The sequence below is a fragment of the Eulemur rufifrons genome, chromosome 20 (assembly GCF_041146395.1).
Source record: "Eulemur rufifrons isolate Redbay chromosome 20, OSU_ERuf_1, whole genome shotgun sequence".
Classification (NCBI taxonomy): Eukaryota; Metazoa; Chordata; class Mammalia; order Primates; family Lemuridae; genus Eulemur; species Eulemur rufifrons.
Genome location: NC_091002.1, coordinates 20,605,765 through 20,611,616, shown reverse-complemented (window position 1 = coordinate 20,611,616; position 5,852 = coordinate 20,605,765).

Genomic DNA, 5,852 nt, shown 5'->3' with positions numbered 1-5,852 from the left:
CAGATGAAGCTTCTCTAGCTCACCGGCTGCTCACCTCCTGCTGTGCAGCCCCAGTTCCTACCAAGCTGTGGACCAAAAACAGTCCACGGCCCAGAGGTTGGGGACTGAAGTTTTGAGGAGCATATGAATGCATTCTAGTTGGGTTTAAACCTACAAGTGCGATTGCCCAAGCTCCTTTTTTTTGTATCAAATATTTTATGCTTTCTTTCATTTTAATTTTCTGAAATGAGATGTATGGATAATGCACACACACACACGCGTGCACACACACGGCAATACAATGCCCATTCTGTAATATAAAGGAGGTATAAAAGCAAAGTAATTTATAACAAAATAATGCGTATTTCAATCTGTTCTTGGGCACAGCTACCCTAGAAGGCATAATGAAGACATCAGAGCCATATCTACCCATAATGAGTGAGTTTGGATTCCAGAGATGTAAACAAATCAGACGCCATTACACACAAGAAACTCAGGAAAATGAAAGGGCAGGAGGTGCAGGTGAGAATTAAAATAAAACCTGCTGTTAGGGCAAGGCATAACAGACTCAGCTTATTTGTATGTGATGAGAGAAAGAAATAACCTTAATTGAAGTCGGGAGAATATGCCAAGACACATTGCAGCCTGTCAAGAGGAGAGAATAAGGAAAGTGAGCCACAGAGTGTAGTGACAAAGAACCCCACTTTCCGACACAAGCAGGGTATTTGTGTGGTCACCCAGAAAGCGTTTATTCCTTGAAATCCCGGCCCCCCAACCCCTGCCAACAGACGGGCGCATTCTGCCTCCAGATCTCTCATCAGGCCAATCACGAAAGCAGGTCCACACAATGCTATGGAGAAGCCACGTGGGGCCCCTATGGGGACAATTTCTGAGTAAGTTGAAAAACAACAGGTAAGCCCCAAATAAATCATTTCAACATGGATTTTTTCACAACATATTCAATAGATTCAAAATGATCATCCTTAAAGAAATTGAGTGAGATATCTTGCATCCCTGCTAATTTATTAATATTTGGCTCTAAGCCTGTTAAAAAAGAGGCATACATCTCTCCCATTAAAGATTTGCAGTTGGTTTCACTGTTTTCGCAGAAACTGCATTCATGCCCCGGAACTCTTTCCTCTAATGTGTAGCTGGCGAGGGTACAATACGTTACTGGACAGTCTGTGCAGAATGAGAAAATTATTCAATAATTCAGTCACTGTCCTTATTCCATTTCTGCTTCCCTGTCATTAACAATCTTTTTCTAAGTTATTGAGCTTTTCACGTAACTTCTTACAAAAACCTTTCAGTATTGCGACGTATCATACTAAAGCCCGACCTGTTTACATTTGCCGTGGGTTTTGGTCTGGCGAAAGCTGTGGGGCAAGCTGCTGTTGTGTGGGACTGTTCATGCCTTGTGGGGTGCCCGGCATCCCCAGTCTCTGCCCTCTAAATGTCACTAGAGCCCCCAGTTGTTGTGACAGCCAAAAACGACCCTATGATTTTGGAAAATGCCCCCTAGAGATTTAAACCCCCTCCATCTCCGTCCTGTGCTCCTCATCCCACACTCCGATGTTAGCACCTGAGTCCAAGGTCAGGGGTTGACAGCTGCTCTTTATATTTTATCATCTTATATTTAACCCATTGGTCCTGCTGGTCAAGGTCTTTGGACATCTAGTTCTAATATGCATGTCTTATTGCTCCCCCCGCCCCCCCAGCCACGCCGCAATGGGCACTTTTCCGCCTTACAGTGATCCACAGACTTGGAACAGGATGGGACTGGGGACAGAGCCCCGCGACATTCCACCCTCCGCCTTTCCAAAGGCCGGTGACGGTGAGCTGATATTTGGCATCTTCTAGCTTCTAGCTGTGTGTTGACCTCATAGAACGCAACCCATGTTTCAGCTTGTTCTTCCAATGCTTAAATGTTAGAACTCCAGGGGAGAGGAAACGGCACAGCTCGAAACAGAGAAGTGACTTGCCCGGCTCACTCGGCGTGGCAGGTCAGAGCCAGCGCACCGCAGGCTGCCCTGGGGCTGACCCGTTCCGTGTCCCGGGGGATTTAAATTCCTTTCGTGGCGACTCAGCAGTCCAGAGTGGACCATGCACTGCTCTAATCTGGCCTAAAAAGGGGTGGAATCCCAGGGCCTGCCCAGCCAGACACACAGTATCCACGGCCTATTTCCGCATCTGGCCTGACTCCAGAGAAGGGGCAGGGAGCCACCGCTCTGCAGAGGGGGTGGGGGGAGACACCAGCCTCTGCCCACTCAGGCATCTGGGACAGAGTGGCGGACAGAGCCCCCAGGGGGTGACCTGTGCTCCAGACCTAGAAACATTATCTCTATCCTCTGGGCCTCAGTCTTCCTGTCTGTAAAGTGGAATCACTGCCTCCTCCCTTGCTTACTTCCCAGAGGTATTATAAGGAGCCAGCAAAGAGGATTAGACTATTTAGGCCTTCTAGAACATTCCAATAATGTTGTGTTTTGCTCTGAGTGAGATGGGAGCCATTAAAGGTGTTTGAGCAAAGGAAAGAATCAATATGCTTCAGGTTTTAGAGGATGTTCCAGATGCTGTGTGGGGAACAGATTGCCCTGGGGGGAGGATTGGAGCCCATGGACCAGGCCGGAGCCACTGCCATGATCAGGTGAGCACCAATGGTGGAGGTGGGCGAGGACGGGAGACAGGGTCAGATTCTGGGTGTCTCTTGCAAGCAGAGCCAACAGAGTTTACTAACAGATTGCGTGTGTGCATGACAGAGAGGTGTCAAAGATGATTCCAAGGGTTCTGACCCGAGCAGGAGGGGGTTGCCATCATCCGGGATGGGACGGCTGCAGTGAAAGCGATAGCTGAGTCCACAACGTGTGACGTTTGAGTTGCTGCAGACACACAAGTGGGAATGGCAAGTCGAATCTCGTTAAGTAAATAAGCCCTGCTGCCTCGGCACGTGGTTTCGACAGTGTGCCCTTGACTTTCTGAGCAACGGCAGCTTGGTGGGCAGAGATGGCAGTATCCAGAGCACCCACCCCTGGGCCATTCTCTGCTCAGCTTTTGAATACACTCTGCCTGGTCCCCTGTCTGCCCTGCTCCGGCCTCGGTGGGGAGCTACTTTTCCTCTGAGATGCTCCGGGGCAACCTGGAAACCCCAAAGCGCGTTTTGAATACTGGAGGTAGCCTATATTGAAAATCAGATCATCCCGAATTGACCCTCCCTGGTGCAAAAAATCCACCCAGTTGATTTTGTGTGATGCGGTAACAGACAGACAGGGGTTTATTGTCATTAAGTGGATTACTAAGCAGGCAGAAGGGCTCTGGGACCCACTCCTGCCACTGACAGGGGAGGAATTGTTAGTAAGTCAGTCTCTGAGCCTGGGTCCTCATCTGTAGAATGGGCAGGAGGTCCTTGCCTGGGCCGAAGGGAAACGATAGAGTGAAGTTCAGAGCTGTGTCTTCCTGCCACTGGCTCAGAGCCTGAGGGTGGGAGCTGGTCTTCTGGGTCCCGCCCCAACCACGGATTGTGCTGGAAGCAACTCCTGGAGGCCAGGCGGTTCTGAGTCCGGCCTCCAAGAAAGAGCAGGAACTCTATGCCTAGAAACCCAGGATGCAGGTCTGGGCCGGAGCTGGGACCCAGGCTCTTCTCAACCCCAGTTCAAGGCATCCCCCTCCCCCATCACGCCCCCCAATGCACATGCTCTCAGGGGCTTTTAGCTTAAAGCTGTCCATCCTCCCCGGCAAAGAAAACCCCCCTGCACCTGCCCCGTGCTCTGCTTTGCCTGGGAGCCTCCCTCTCTCCTCCTGCCTCCCCGGACACTCCCTCTGTCTGTCCTGCTGCACATCTGCTTGGTTTTACTCAGGCTCCCGTGAACTAGACCGTCAGAGAAAGGTCTAGACTTCCAGCCTCCACAGGTCTGTGGACCTGAGTGTAAACTTTATAGAGCATTTACTGTGTGCCAAATACTGTTACACGTGAACAACTGCTTACCCATCCTCTTAGCAACCTTAAGACATAGATGCTATTATTAAGTCCATTTTATACATGAGTAAACTGAGGCCTAGAAAGGTCAAAAGGCAGAGCAGAGATTCAAAAAAGTGGCCATGAAGCCCTTAATCACCATGCTCTGTTGTCCAGAAATCTGGCCCTGGTCAATTCCTATGGTACAGGCAGCCCCGCGGCTCTAGCCACTGCGTGTCCCCGGTCCAGGAGAGCCAGGCCCCTGGGGGTAGCCTCCAGGGAAGATATGTCCAGGCCAAAAAGCAGGGAAGGCCACATGGGGCAGATTGGCGTCAGAGAAGTAGGCTGGGGCCGGGCCGGGGTCGTCCCTGGCACCTCCCGCCCCCAGCTAAGGCTTGACTGCGCAGAGGCTGGGCCAAGCCCTGCAGGCCAAGGAGGAGTAGCCCCCAGGGAAGGCCAGGCCTGAAAAACAAGCCTCCTCCCTCTGCCAGCTCAGCCTGCCCAGCCCTCCTGGGGGCCTCAGCGGCAAAGCCAAGTCTGGGCTTGTCAGGACATTTAGCCCCGAGAGCGTGAGGCCCCCAGCTGTCCCCTGAGCTCCAGCCTTCCCTCCTGAAAAGAGACCTCTGTTCTCTCCCTGAAAACGTATTTTGGCCTTTTATTTTCCCCAGAGTCGAGACATAGAGAGAGGAGCGCCAGAATGCCTGCAAGGACATCTAAGGTGTCCATTTAACAACTAGGGAAACTGAGGCACCCAGCAGGGAAGTGAGTTATCCAAGGTCAGTCAGCGAGTAAAGCCGTGGGCCTGGGACTAGCCCTTGACAGCCCTGCAGGGCTCAAAGAGAAGGTGGGCAGAGGCTGGGAGGGTACAGGGTGTGTTGCGGACTCCCCCAAAAAGGAGCATGTCAGCAGCTCCCCAGCCCTGGCCAGGTGCCCACGCTCTCTCGGTAACAAGAAGGTTAGACGGGGCCCCTCAGGACTGAAACCATCTCCTTAGAAAAGGGAAAACAAAAGACAAAGCAGAAATAAAAACAAACCCATAAGGAGCAGTCAGACCCATCACCCCAGACGTTTGAGCTACAGACTTAGATGGGAAGTGTGGAGGTGGCTTGGTGTCTTCATCCATCCATCCATCCATCCATCCGTCCCTCCACCCATTCATCAGACATCTCTGTGACCACCTGCTGTGTTCCGGGCCCTATGCTGGGCGATTGGGATTCAGCTTTGCACAAACCAGTCCCAGTGCTCCCGGAGACACACAAGTCAAGAGGCGATTAGGAACATGCACAAATGTGACCAGCTCTGTGTTGGGTCAAGAGCGGGAGATGTGGGTACCCAGAGAGGGAACCGAACCCAGCCTGGGGAGGAGCATGGTCAGGGAAGGCTTCCAGGAGGAGGTGATGTTGGAGCTACACTTTGAAGGCTGTGTAGGAGTTAGCCAGGCAGGCAAGTGGAAAGAGCAGGCGCCAAGGCCCGGAGGAGCAAGAGTGCAGCTTCTTTAAGGAACTGTGGGGACCCCAGTCCCCCGGAAGGAGGCTTCTGGAAAGGCAAAGCCTGGGCCAACCCATGGGGATCCGCTGCCAGCTGCCCCCAGGCCTGATGCTAAGGTTTCTGCTCTGACAGTGTCAGGAGGAGGTTGCGGGAATGCTAGGGACTGGACCAAAGACAGTCAGCAGAGAGGCCAGGCGGTTTCTTTGGAACTGTCTGGAACAGACCCAAGCTCCTGACACATCCACAGCTCAGGGCCAGCGTGGCTGCTTTTCGGAACTTGTACCTCTCATCTGAGGCTCAACACGTGGAGGAATCCGGGATGTATTTGTAGGGTTAGAAGATGATGACGATGGCGGTGAACCGTTATCCCTCACTGAACTTCCACCATGGCCCAGCCGGCACGGGCTGCAGCCCCAAGGGAGTGAGAGGGGTGTCA